Genomic DNA, 14384 nt, shown 5'->3' on the forward strand with positions numbered 1-14384 from the left:
TAAAAGCAATCTATGCTAAGCCTCAGGCTAGCATCATTCTGAATGTAGAAAAATTGAAGGCATTCCCTCTAAAATCTGGAACAAGACAGGGATGCCCTCTCTCACCACTTCTGTTCAACATAGTTCTCGAAACACTGGCCAGAGCAATTAGACAGACGAAAGAAATTAAAGGCATGAAAATAGGAAAAGAAGAACTTAAATTATCACTATTTGCAGATGACATGATTCTATACCTAGCAGACCCAAAAGGGTCTACAAAGAAACTATTAGAGCTAATAAATGAATTCAGCAAAGTGGCAGGATATAAAATCAACACGTATAAATCAAAGGCATTCCTGTATATCAGCGACAAATCCTCTGAAATGGAAATGAGGACAACCACTCCATTCACAATATCCCCCCCCAAAATAAAATACTTAGGAATCAACCTAACAAAAGAGGTGAAAGACTTATACAAAGAAAACTACAGAACCCTAAAGAGAGAAATAGAAGAAGATCTTAGAAGATGGAAAAATATACCCTGTTCATGGATAGGCAGAACTAACATCATCAAAATGACGACATTACCAAAAGTTCTCTATAGATTTAATGCAATGCCAATCAAAATCCCAATGGCATTTCTTATAGAAATAGAGAAAGCAATCATGAAATTCATATGGAAAAATAAAAGACCCAGAATAGCAAAAACAATGCTAAGCAGGAAGGGTGAATCAGGCGGTATAGCGATACCAGACTTCAAACTATACTACAGAGCAATAGTAACAAAAACAGCATGGTACTGGTACCAAAACAGGCGAGTGGACCAATGGTACAGAATAGAGGACACAGAAACCAATCCACAAAACTACAACTATCTTATATTTGATAAAGGGGCTAAAAGCATGCAATGGAGGAAGGATAGCATCTTCATCAAATGGTGTTGGGAAAACTGGAAATCCATATGCAACAAAATGAAACTGAATCCCTTTCTCTCGCCATGCACAAAAGTTAACTCAAAATGGATCAAGGAGCTTGATATGATATCAAATCAGAGACACGGCGTCTGATAGAAGAAAAAGTCGGCTACGATCTACATACTGTGGGGTCGGGCTCCAAATTCCTCAATAGGACACCCATAGCACAACAGTTAATAACTAGAATCAACAAATGGGACTTACTCAAACTAAAAAGTTTTTTCTCAGCAAAAGAAACAGTAAGAGAGGTAAATAGGGAGCCTACATCCTGGGAACAAATCTTTACTCCTCACATTTCAGATAGAGCCCTAATATCCAGAGTATACAAAGAACTCAAAAAATTAGATAACAAGATAACAAATAACCCAATCAACAAATGGGCCAAAGACATGAACAGACACTTCTCAGAGGAGGACATACAATCAATCAACAAGTACATGAAAAAATGCTCACCATCCCTAGCAGTCAGAGAAATGCAAATCAAAACCACCCTAAGATACCATCTCACTCCAGTAAGATTGGCAGCCATTATGAAGTCAAACAACAACAAGTGCTGGCGAGGATGTGGGGAAAAGGGTACACTTGTTCATTGTTGGTGGGACTGCAAATTGGTGCAGCCAATCTGGAAAGCAGTATGGAGATTTCTTGGAAAGCTGGGAATGGAACCACCATTTGACCCAGCTATTCCCCTTCTCGGTCTATTCCCTAAAGACCTAAATAGAGCATGCTACAGGGACACTGATACATCGATGTTCATAGCAGCACAATTCACAATAGCAACACTGTGGAACCAACTTAGATGCCCTTCAATAGACGAATGGATAAAAAAAATGTGGCATTTATACACAATGGATTATTACTCTGCATTAAGAAATGACAAAATCATAGAATTTGGAGGGAAATGGATGGCATTAGAGCAGATTATGCTAAGCGAAGCCAGCCAATCCCTAAAAAACAAATGCCAAATGTCTTCTTTGATATAAGGAGAGTAACTAAGAACAGAGTAGGGACGAAGAGCATGAGAAGAAGATTAACATTAAACAGGGACGAGAGGTGGGAGGGAAAGGGAGGGAGAAGGGAAATTGCATGGAAATGGAAGGAGACCCTCAGGGTTATACAAAATTACATACAAGAGGTAGCGAGGGGAAAGGGAAAAATAATACAAGGGGGAGATATGAACTGCAGTAGAGGGGGTAGAGAGAGAAGAGGGGAGGGGAGGGGAGGGGAGGGGGATAGTAAAGGATAGGAAAGGCAGCAGAATACAACAGACCCTAGTATGGCAATATATAAATCAATGGAAGTGTAACTGATGTGATTCTGCAATTTGTATACGGGGTAAAAATGGGAGTTCATAACCCACTTGAATCAAAGTGTGAAATATGATATATCAAGAACTATGTAATGTTTTGAACAACCAACAATAAAAAAAAAAAATATGCCCATACAAACACCTCCTCTTCAAATCCGACAACGTTTGCCACATCTCTGCCATGTGCATTTCAATAGCCCTGATTCACTGGACAGAAGCCATACGAGGGATGAATGTCTATTTGCTCTGATTGAGGAGTTATTTACAGGTAAAAAGAGAGTTATTGGAAATCCATTCCTTGGGGGAAACTCTGATTCCTGACAGTGGGAGAAACTGGTGGTATAGAAGTGGAAGGAAGGCTGAGGACAACAGGTGGATCTTGCTGGGCATGCAGACAAAGTGACCAGCCTGTGCAAGGTCCTGTCTCCCAGGAACTCACCCAGACTCAGCACATCTCTAGGGGGCGCCATTTAAATCAAACTCATGTGAGCTGTGTGGGAGGCTGTCCCACCTTCCTGCACATCCAAGGCCCTAAGTTCATGCCTCTGGTTGGAGGCACTTAAGATCCAGGGGACTGGAAGCTGTCCCTCACCTGTCAGAATCTGCTGCAGTGGAGGGGGTGGGAGGTTGGGAGGGGACAGGGGTCCTTGATCAAGACCCTCAGGCCCTGTGCTGGACTTGTGCTATCATCCTGTTGGATGGACTTGGCTTAAACTCATCCCCTAACCTGATGTCTTTCTGTCACTTCAGGATGCATGTATATTTTGCAAGCTGGTAATGGAAATGCGCTTGGTGTTCCAGGGAGGGACAGGAGTAGGTATTTTTAAAGTGGCCTCATCTTCTGACTTTTGTCACAACCTGCCTCCAAACTCCCCATTTCTAGAATTTAATGAGATGTCAATTTCAATTTATTTTAACTGAGAATGTTTCTTGGATTTTGAAAAGACTCTAGAAAAGTGTGGAAGAGCCTCTTCAGTCATCTGTAACTTGAAGAAGGAGAGCCAAGAGCCTTAACTCCTTTTACTTAAGTGAGGAACGCATTATGCCAGGGTCTGGGTCTCCACATCCATTTCTAGGTGGCCAGAGGGAGCTCAGGATTTCTCCACCGTTGCTACCAACTCCCCTGCCAAAGAGGAACAGGATCAGTAGAACTTTTTAGTTCTACTAAAATATTTATGCAAATTTAATTTAAATGCAAATGAACCCCTATCTTGTGGCTCTTGGTTATCCAGGAAGGCTCCATATTGCTACAGAGACCTGGAATGTCTGGTTGGAGGATGAATTATTTAAGACTTCACTTGATCTGTACAGGGGTCCTCCTATTTCCAGTCTGGTTCATCCTTCAATTTCTCAGTGTTCATGGTGGTACTTCATCTGCATTCACAGTCTTCTTAGTGGTAGCTCTGTCAAACCCTCTCCTCCAAGCCTTGTCTTTTTCAATGCAGTCTAGGACTGTGCAGTGTGGACTTCATGAACAAAGCTTCTTCAGGCATGAGAGAAAAAGATTCTCCCATAGCTGTTTCAGTTAGGTCTTTCCAAACATGGGTTAAGTACTCTGCAGTTGATAAAAGGATCATAAATAATGGCAGGTTTGCAGAAGCTTTCTGAGAGACACAGCAAGGAGGAGAGCCCTGAGCATGCATCCATGACCCTTCCCTACACACTTATGGAAGAAGCCGCTGCAACTTTTTATTACATTGCATTTGCTCTCAGTCATCTCCCAATTTTGACTCCTAGCTCCAAAACATCTAGTAGTATATAAAGTTTTCCTATGTTATTTATTTTTTTTCAAAAGAAAGAATCTAGCAACATAAAATTTGAACAATAAATGTTTGTAATAAACATGATGCCATAAACACATGGTCTGAACAGTTAAGAAATAGCAGAATATCTGCCACAGCAAACCCTATCACTGAAGGCTCCACTTCCTAAAATCGACAGCACTTCACCAGTCTTTAAGGTATTTCCCAGTGAGGCAGCATAGACCACATAGTAACTCCAAATTTGACTTTACCTAAACTTTATGAATAATACAGAAAAACAAAATTAACATCTTAAAGTTTACTGAACTCTTACTTGGTATCAACTATCTGCATTATTTTATTAAATCAGCTAACTATAGTGTATACAGTACATACCTAATTTACATGGGAGGAAGTGGAACAATTTCTATTGAGAGGTGATGTAAATTGTATGATTTTAGATGAATGATAAGTCGCAGGGCAAGGACTTGAATCCAGGGCGACTCTGAAGAATCTACAATCTCGGCAGCCATGTCATGCTAGGTCCCTCAACACTAGATTATCCTTTGACAAAGGCCCTGAGCCTGATGTGACATGGATAGAAAAGAAACCTAGTGAATTAGTGGGGGCAAGGGAGGAAAGAAGAGTGACCTCTGGCTTCTCCTCCTGATTAGCTGGCTCATCCTGTGGGGCTGGACAAACCCTGGCCACAATTGCTTTATTGATGTATTTATTTATTTTACCAATGCCATAATTGGTTTTTCTTAATTGTTAATGAGTTAATCGTGAAACTAAAAGTTATTCCAGAAAAAAAAAAATGACACATTTAAAATAGTCACTGGGGTTATTCAGTAAAATATAAATATTATTGAGAAGAAGAGGTTCTTTTATTACTGCTTTTTAAAATTTTGTTCTTTTTAGATACCATGACAGTGGAGTGTAGTTTGACACTGCAAACACACATGGAGTATATCTTCCCATTCTCGAGGTTGTACAGAAGGTAGAGTTTCACTGGTCATATATTCACATATGAAAATGGAAAAGTTATGTCCATTGCATTCTACTGCCTTTCCTATTCCCGTCTCCCCTCCCTTCCCTTCATTCCCCTTTGTCTAATCCAATGAATTTCTATAGAAAAATACTTTCTTTTGGCTGGTTCCAAAGTTGGCTCTGCTTGTGGATCATGACCAGGTGTGTGGAGGGTCCTCTGCTGAAGACAGCTTATGAACTTGAGCCTGAACTGCATCTCCTTTCCAGATAGTAAGAAGTGGATTGCTGTGTTGAAGAATTCATTGCCATTTCTGGGAGCATGGCCAGAGGACACAGCAGGAATCCTGAGACATGTATCAATGGAACAGGGTGTTGAAGGGTTGGCTTTTGGCTCTCCTCCTGCCTCCTCCATGAACAGGCCCACGGGAAATATTTCCAAGAGAAAATACACAAGAAAGGGTAGGGCCTAGTATCAACAAAGTAGTAAGATTAATCAACGTTGATTTAAATGTAAATATTGACAGCAGAGTTTGGCCCTTTCTGTGGTCTCTTTGGATCCTCCTAGGTGAGTGGGAAATGTGATTGCTCTTACTCACCCTCCCTGTGCTTTTTGACAGCTCTCCTTCCCTCCTCACTGAGCATCAGAATGGCTTTTCCTTGCAATGAGCTTGCTGCGTGGAGCCGGGCCCTCTCCTGGGATTCCAAGGACCACAGTGCAGAATGGACGCTACCTTTTTCAGTGTGAGTCGGCCCTCCACTTGTCTTTGTTAAACACCGCCACACAGCAGTGCTCAGAAAGCCACATCAAACATTTGCCACCAGAATGTCCTCTGTCATCTCTCCAACTGCTCATCCCACAAGTTCACACGCCAAATGGAGGAGGAGGAGATGGCCCTGCCAAGGGGAGCCACAGGTGACCCTTGCAGAGCAGGAGAGGTGCAGCACCACCAGTGGTCTGGGGGAAAGGAGACCAATGTCACAGGGTTTAAAAAAATTATCTTCACCGTTTTGAAAGAAAGCATTATTAAAGGAGGCTTTCCAGGAAATACAGTTAAGAGAGGGGGGAAATCTCTGTAAGTCACCTCTGTGGTGGGACTTCCTAATGTTTGTGCTGACAGGCACCACTATCGCCTGACAACATTTTTTGCCACAGATTTCTTCTCCAATGGTGAATTCTTTGTAATACATATAATTTTACTCCTCATGTGTGTCTTTGTTTAAAAAATATTTGAGAACTAACTGGTAGGCCAGCCTTAAGCTAGATTCCAGAAATGTGGCTGAGATCAGGAAGCAGAGGACTCTCATCCTCAAGGGGTTACATTTTGTGGAAGGATACAGGCAGTGGATATGGAGAGGAGAACATGACTTCAGAAAGTGCTATAAAGGTAAAACTGTATAATACAATAGAAGACGCTTAGGAAATTATGAAAAAAGTAGATAGGATACTCATTTATTAAACAGATTATTTTCTAATTTTCTGTTGCTTCTTGGATCAATTGTATTCTATATTTTGATATTTTTCTAGGACCTTGGCTGTTTTTTTCTGAATTTCCACATGTTTAATATTATTTGCCTTATAATTTTCCTATTTTAATATCTGTAGGATCTGTAGTGTTGTCTTATTTTCAATATAGACATTTGCACTTTATACATTCTTGTACTTATTTTTCCATCTTCTGAAACTTGAATCAATTTTATTTAATGTTGGCAATGAAATATGTCTTGAACTTGGTGACTTTTTTTATTGCATATTTTTTGATTCTATTTCACAAATTTCTGACCTTTTTATTTTCTTCCTACCTTTGCTAATTTAAAAAAATATTCTCTGCAATCTGTGGCTTTTTGAAAATGACATCATGAAATGGATATTTGGTTTCTTGGTTATTCGGCCTCTCTTTTTTCTTTTATATTCATTCCAAGCTGGAGTGCTGTTCTGAGCGTCTGTCAAATCTCCATTCCTGTGCTGGGAGCAAGCAGAAGTTGGGAAGAAGAAGGGGGTCTACAGCTTCTTCATTGACCCTCAGGGACACTCTGGCTTGTGAATCCCTGGTAATGAGCTCATGCAGGATGGATGGCCCAGGAGTCATACACCCCCTTTATCGACATTTCACAGCCTGGGGGAGAGTCCCCAGGTGGAGGATTTTATTACTTTCCCCTGGATTTGACAGGTCACCGCTGCTGGGGAACTAAACAAGGGCATTTCCCTCCTTCCCTAAGTCTATCCACTGTCCCTTGCTCCAGCTACACAGATGTACATTCGGACACGCCAACTGACTGCAGACCCCTCCTTGCTACTACCCAGACTGACCCACAGACCTGGATGCACACAATGATGTCAATTTCACCTTCTGGCCAGTTCACAAGAAAGAAAAGAGATCCTGAAATTATAGGCTGAATTTATGATGCTTGTTTTTCCTTTTATTGGGAAGAAACATTTAATAATTTTCCCATCACCCTCAAGTTTCTGTACTTGCTTCAAGACTTTAAATGGTGCGAGGTGAGGAAGAAAGCTTGCTGACGTGGGCATCTCTGAAGGAGGGACTGTGGTGTAATTCTCTTCCCCTCCACAGGGATTGGTCTGTCCTTCTATGTAGACCCCTGAGAAGACAGGGACGTAGCAGGGCCATGTACAGGGGTTCATATGTGACCTCTCCAGCAGGGGATACAGTTGCTGAAGTATGACTTTCCAGAACACCAGGAGGGCAGAGAGGGACTTGGCTGGGAGCAGTTTCCACTTCAGATTTTCCTGAGACCAGAGACACACAGCTGCTTGGACGCCCAGCAAGGCAGGGGATGTAATCTACAACAATCACGGCAACAGTGGCACAAAAGTCAAGGGACAGTAATACCTCACAGCAAGGAACAGCCTAGGACTAAGTGCTTTTCACATAAAAAGGAAGATAAGCCTTTTCTCAGGATATAAAACGGATGAGAACACCAGAGGACTTGTGTGCCACCCATAAAATTGTTTCCCTATGAAAATTCCTGACATCTCCACCAATTGTTGTTCTCTTCATTTTAACCCAATATAAATTCGAAGGAAGAATCAGGCCTAAGCACAAGTGTGTTTGCTCATCTTTTCCCATAAAAGCTCCCAGAGAGATCTACCCAAATGTCAAGTGCCCCACAGGACACCCAGCATCTCTGAGAGGTAAGTAAATGACCCATCTTATACCCCTGAGTCCTCTGCCCTCTGTCCACAGGCCTCCATGCACTTGCTAAGAAACCCAAGCATGAGTCCACCAAGTGTCCTGGTCTTGACCAGTCAACAGCTCCCCTGCATGTCCTTATTGTAAAATGGGGATAAATGGCGACTTCACCATAGGGTAGGACAAGGCTGAACTGTGACTCCACACAGGACATGGAGGATTTGGAAGACTATGAAGGTTCTAGAACTGTAAGCCGCTGCCACTATTCTTATTGGAATTGTTTTTGTTGGGGTTGTCACTCTTCCTGTCACCAAGCCAGAGCCAGACTGTGTCCCATTGGTATTTCTTGGCAATGGTATCTGCGGCTATGTTGGTAATATTTGTTCTGTGTATCGACACCCACGGCATGCAGGACAGAGCTGGTCCTGACACTGCCATCCTGGGCTGGGTGTTCCTCCAAGTCCCCCCTTTCCCTAGCCCGCCCTCAGCTGCTCTGAACCCTGGACATAGGCCTGTTTGTAATTGCCTGGGCTTTTCCACACTCTTGATTACTTTCCTAGATAGGGCCCTGGGAGTGTAGGGCCCAGAGGAGAGAAAAATCCAGAGACTGTCCACTCTTCCCCTCTTTGTCCTCTTGTGGGACTATCTTCTGGGTCCTTTAGCTCAAGCTGGAGCTCCGTGGCTTTGGAGGCTCCTGTGTGTGGCTTCTGGTGACTGTTCTTTGCCCTTGTTCTTCCAGCTGGGGTGGGGCTGTGAGGTTGGCATGATGCTTACCACTGACATTAGTCCTGGGAACAGTGCTATCTCCTGTTAATTTAACCCCAATCGGGCAATCTGTTCAAATAGTGTCCTTATTAAACTTGGTCCCACTTGGATTGTACCGTGTACTTCCTGTGGGGACCCCAACCTGTGCACATGCGAAAGCAATACTAACAACTGCAATCAACACTTGCTCAGTGCCCCCTGAATGCCAGGTCCTGCTCTGGGTATGTCCACATGTGCTGTTCCACCCCACCGTCCACATGGCCACATGAGATTGGGACAGTCACCATCATTCCCGTTTTGTAGATGAAGAAACAGATGCATACCTGAGTCCCCCAAGGTCACACAGCAAGTAGCAGAGACAGGAGCTGACCCTGTCCAGCTGGCCTGCACCTCACACTCACTTCAGTCTTCATACACTGCTGCCCAACTGTAGGGTTCCAGGTTATGAAATGAGGAACTGGGGCTGGGCCCTTTGCTAAGCGGAACATTGGCATTGAGACTTATTACTCACGTGTGTTTGATGAGTCACCGTTAATGTTGAGAGAGCCCATGTGACATCACTAGCTGAGACCCTGGAGCGTGCAGAGTGAGATTTTCAATTAATCTGCAGTGACAGCTTCTGTATCACATCTAATGTGCGTTGGTTAATGTGTGGTCACTGCAGAAGGCCTGAGTTCTCTGCCCTGGGTGATAGGGAACAGGGTTGATTTAGCTGCAAACCCCCCACACTACAAAATCTCATTTTCACACTAATAGGAACAATAAAGAACTTAACACCTGTGTTTATGTCCAAGCCTTCCTGTATTTTAAAGGCAGGGGATGACAGAAGTTGTTTTACATAGACGTTTACTTTTCCCAACTTACCTGCGGTTGCCTGCAGTTCTATGGGCTTGCAAGGGAAAGACACCAACAATGGAAATAGCCCCTGTCACCTCTCAGGAGTGTTGTTTTATAAACGTGAGTGACGTACAACACTGTGCAGTGTGGTAGACGGGGAGACAGCTTTACTGGGTTACATGCACACTGGCTTTAGGCTTAGCATCCACTCCTGTATTAAGGGGTTATGCTGGGCAAGGTACTGTCCAACATTATGTGTCCCAACTCCTTCTATTCCTTAAAAACGTAGGTCCTCTTTTCAGCCCCATCTTTCAGACAAGGAAACTGAGACACACAGGGTTTATTTTGGCTGTCAGCATGTCACTGGGAGCAGAACCAGATCGTGTGGCTGACGCTAAATGTTGTCCCAACTTGAAGGCTTCTGTTCTGTGCTTTGGTGTGCTCCTTGATGCATCTGAATGATGTGATGACTTCTGGGGCCAGAATCTGGAGGCTGAATCACGCTTTGGACATTATGACCTTCGGCATGGAGGCTGCCTGAGTCACCATCTGTGGAATCTCAGCAGCAGAGACCCGAGCAGGGACAGAGTGCTCATGAGCTGTCTGGAGATGTTCAAGATTCCTGGGACCCAGCTCTCCAAGGGCTGAATCACTCTGGCAGACTCCACTCTGTAAGAATCCTCATGCCCACCAGTGGAGTCCTTTTCCTGGAGGCCATGTGCCTACTTGAAAGAATGATCAAGGCTTGCTGTTGAAGAAAATGCCCGTTTATTGAGGAACAGCTTTGCATATTTATAGAGCCGGGGGTGGTTTGACAGTTATGACAGTTTAGTGGTTGAATGGTTTCACAGTTGGCTGGGGTGCTTTCTGATTGGTGGGTAAGGATCATGTGAGCCAGCAGGGCTCACCATTGGATGGTAGGATCATGTGAGCCAGCAGGGCTAGTCTGATTGGTGGGTAAGGATCATGTGAGCCAGCAGGACTCATCATTGGACGGCTCTTCTTGGGGGATGGGGAAGTTAGTCTTTGGAGCCAGTCAACTCCCAACACTACTGGTGACCCCAACTTAGATTCCTGGCAGGGCACTGCTGAATCTACCAGGATACAAGACAGGGCTGTCATTGCATGGAAACACTGCCCAGGCAGGGGAGATGCCTTTCTTTCCTCTAGAGCCTGTCCCTGGGGTCTCTGAAGGTCCCAGGGAGGCTGGTCGGCACATCCACCCTATCATGACCTGAGGTTTGCTCCAAAGACTCTTGTGTCTTGCTCTTGTGAATAAACCTTGGTAGAATAATCTATCCTGTAGGAAACCAGAGCCTACTGTTCCTATTGCACCCTTCTTCTTCCTCCATGAAGATGAGGATGAGGCACGAGGGAGGGGGACATTGACTCTTGATGCTTGCTAGGTGCCCGTCACCACTGGTAATATTGTGAGTAGCTTCTCATTTAACCATATCACAGCCACCAACCTGTCATGAACCATTAGGAATACAGGTGCTGTCATGTGAGCCTTTCACGTTCCCCAAAGCCATGTGCTGGGGGCTCGGGTGCCAGCCTGGAGTGCCATGGAGCTGGTGGGGTCTTCAGGAGGTGAGGCCCAGTGGGAGGGGCCAGGTCACTGGGGACATGCCCTTGAAAGGCTCTTGGGACCCTGGTCCTTCCTCTTTCTCTTACTGCTCCCCAGTCCCTACGAATGAGCAGGCCTGTCGCCAAGCACTCCCAGCATGAGGTACTGTCAAAGGAAAGCTTTTTCTGTATTAAATTGATTAATTTAGGTGTTTTTTTCAAAGCTACAGAATACTGATGGCAGATTTAACATAGAAACAGACGTTTTGTACTTTTCAACACAACCACTCTTCATATTTGTCACAAAATATTTCAGACTCACTTTTTATGCCCATTATAGAAAGACAGTAATGTGTTGGTGAGTTTTTTTTTTTCCTATTTCTGTTCATATGTATGTATCTATTGAAGTATTTTTTTTTTTAATGAAAACAACCCAAAAGCAGTGGTGAGTGCCTGTAATCCTAGCTGCTCTGGAGGCTGAGGCAGGAGGATCACAAGTTCCATGTCAGCCTCAGCAACTTAGCAAGGCCCTAAGCAACTTACAAAGATCTTGTCTCAAAATAAATATTAAAGAAGGGCTTGGGATGTGGCTTGGTGGTTAAGTCCCTGGGTTCATTGCCAGTACAGGAAATAAAAAAAGAAAACTTATAAAACATACCCCTCTATGCAGACAGTGTGGCGTTCCACACAGGGGCTTGGGTGGTCCCTGCTCCAAGCATTGCAGACCAAATAGGCACAGCCCCTAAATCACATTATTGTCTTGAAGAACAAACAGCAGAGGTGTTGAATTTCAGGTGCCCAGAGTGTGTAGTGGCACACTGTAAGCAACACAGAGTGTTGATTTGCTCTTTTATAAAAACCACTTTTTTTTTTTTTTTGTCTTACACTGTTAACATCGCTTTTCAGTTTGTTTATTTATTTATTTATTGTTACTGGGGAAGGAACCCAGGGCCTCCCGCATGCTGGGCCAGCACCCTACCACTGAGCTACATCGCCATCCCTTTTAAAAATTTAATTTGAAGAAGGGTCTCACTAAGCTGCCCCAGCTGGCCTCAAATTTATGATCCCTCTGCCTCAGTCTCCGGAGTAAATGGGATAATGGAACTTTTCAAGATTAATTTTAATGACGACTAGTATTTCATTAGTTGCTGAAAGTCTAATTTTTGTAAATAATCCACTGCTATAAAATGTTAAATTGCTTCTATTTATGTTCACCATAAAGAGCACTTTCATAAAGCTCTTCTCAGGTAATCTTTGAACATGTTGTTAATTTTTTGAAAAGTCACTGTTGGATCAAAGAGTCCAAGGGCTTCGAAGTCTCCCATTATCTTCTTGTGTGCTCCTGGAGGGGCAGGCCTTTGTGTGGATGAGAATGTGATCCTTGATGCTTCGTACGATCACTTTTTTAAAAACTTGATCAAATTGAGAAGCAAAAATGGCATCTCTTAAACAAGGCTTCACTTTAATATTACATGAGAAAAATGTAAATGTAATGTATGTCTTAGCCTGAGGATCTGTTCGAGGTGAGCAGCCCAGGGCCTCCTGCTCTGGTGGAGCACTGTGGAACACTGGAGCTGGCCCAACTCAGGGGCCTGTTCTGCAGAGTATGCCTTCTACACTGCATGGCTGGCTTCCTTCCTGGAATAGGGGCACCGTGCACAGAAGGGACTCCTTGAGGCCAGCCAGCCAGTTTCCATGCCTCCGTGAGTCTGTTTCTGGCTCAGCTTCCTCCTCATAGCAGCTTCTTGTTGGACCTCACCCTGCAGGAGGGGTTGGCCCATCCATTATTCATCCTCAGGTTGGGGGGATCCTTGCTCTTCTTGGCCTTTAACATTTGCATATAACTTTATAACCAGTCTGTCATGCTCCTACAACCAGGGCTTTATTGAGATTGCAAGGTATTTTTAAAATAGCCTTCATGTAACTATTTGAGTTTTCTTTGTTGAAATAATTTGAATCCTAGAAGTGGGATATTCTATTTCTTCTTGGGTCAGTTTCATAACGTTGGACTTTTCTGGGATGAATTTCTTCATTTCATTTGAATGTTCAAGTTTATTAGCATGAAGTTTCCTACAATACTTTTCTTGTCTTTTTAATGTCTTTCATACGTATAATTGTTTCCTCTTTTTATTTCTAGATTTATTTTTTTGCAATTTTTTATTTCTGATTATTCTGACTACATTTTCTTAACTTGATGGTCTTTCCAAGGATGCTATTTTCTATATTGCCGGTTGCCATACAGTTTGCTTTATATTTAGTTCAATTTTTGCTTCTTCTTGATTACTGTTCTCATATTTATACACTCTTTTGGTTTAATTTGCTCTTTGGGATGAATATATAAGTTATAGACTTAAAGCCCTAATTTATTACAAGAAATCTGCATTTAAAGGTAGAGAACTGCTGTGAATACCCATCTGTCCATTTGTCGCCATATTTTGCTTTAGTTCTATGAGGATGTTACTCAAGTACACACTGGAAGAGTGATTATATCTTCTCAGAGATTCGAAGCTTCCCCAAAGCCCACCTTTATCTCTGCTTGTGCCTTGATCTAGACAACTGCTCTGCCAAACATTTCCCTAAACAGACCAACTTCTTTTTGGTATTGTTTACATGGTATAATTTTCCCAATCTTTCTCTCTTTCTATTCTAAGTGAGTCCTTTATAATGAGAGCTTTGTTTTGATCCGGAGAGACATTTATTTGTGTCTTTTAATTAGAAGACTCCATCTCCTCTATGTGATGGAACTTCTCACGCATTCAGCTGTCAAATTACTCTGCTTTTTAACTTTTGACTTGCTTGTTTTATCTTTCCTTTTGTGTTTTGTCAAACCATAGGATGTTTAGTTACATTTTCTTTATAGAATGGAATATCACAAACCATTTCACTCTTCTTTTCAGTGATTAGAGACTGCAATGTGGATATTGAAGTTTAACGCTAAATGTTACTTTTTTAGGAGAAAGCAGAGACTTCAGGACTGTTGAAGTTTATTTATGCACCTTCTGACTTGTGGGGGCCTTTGTCATGCGAGGTGAGTGTGTGTGTGTGTGTGTGTGTGTGTGTGTGCATATATTAG

This window comes from Callospermophilus lateralis, chromosome 1 (assembly GCF_048772815.1).
Source record: "Callospermophilus lateralis isolate mCalLat2 chromosome 1, mCalLat2.hap1, whole genome shotgun sequence".
Classification (NCBI taxonomy): Eukaryota; Metazoa; Chordata; class Mammalia; order Rodentia; family Sciuridae; genus Callospermophilus; species Callospermophilus lateralis.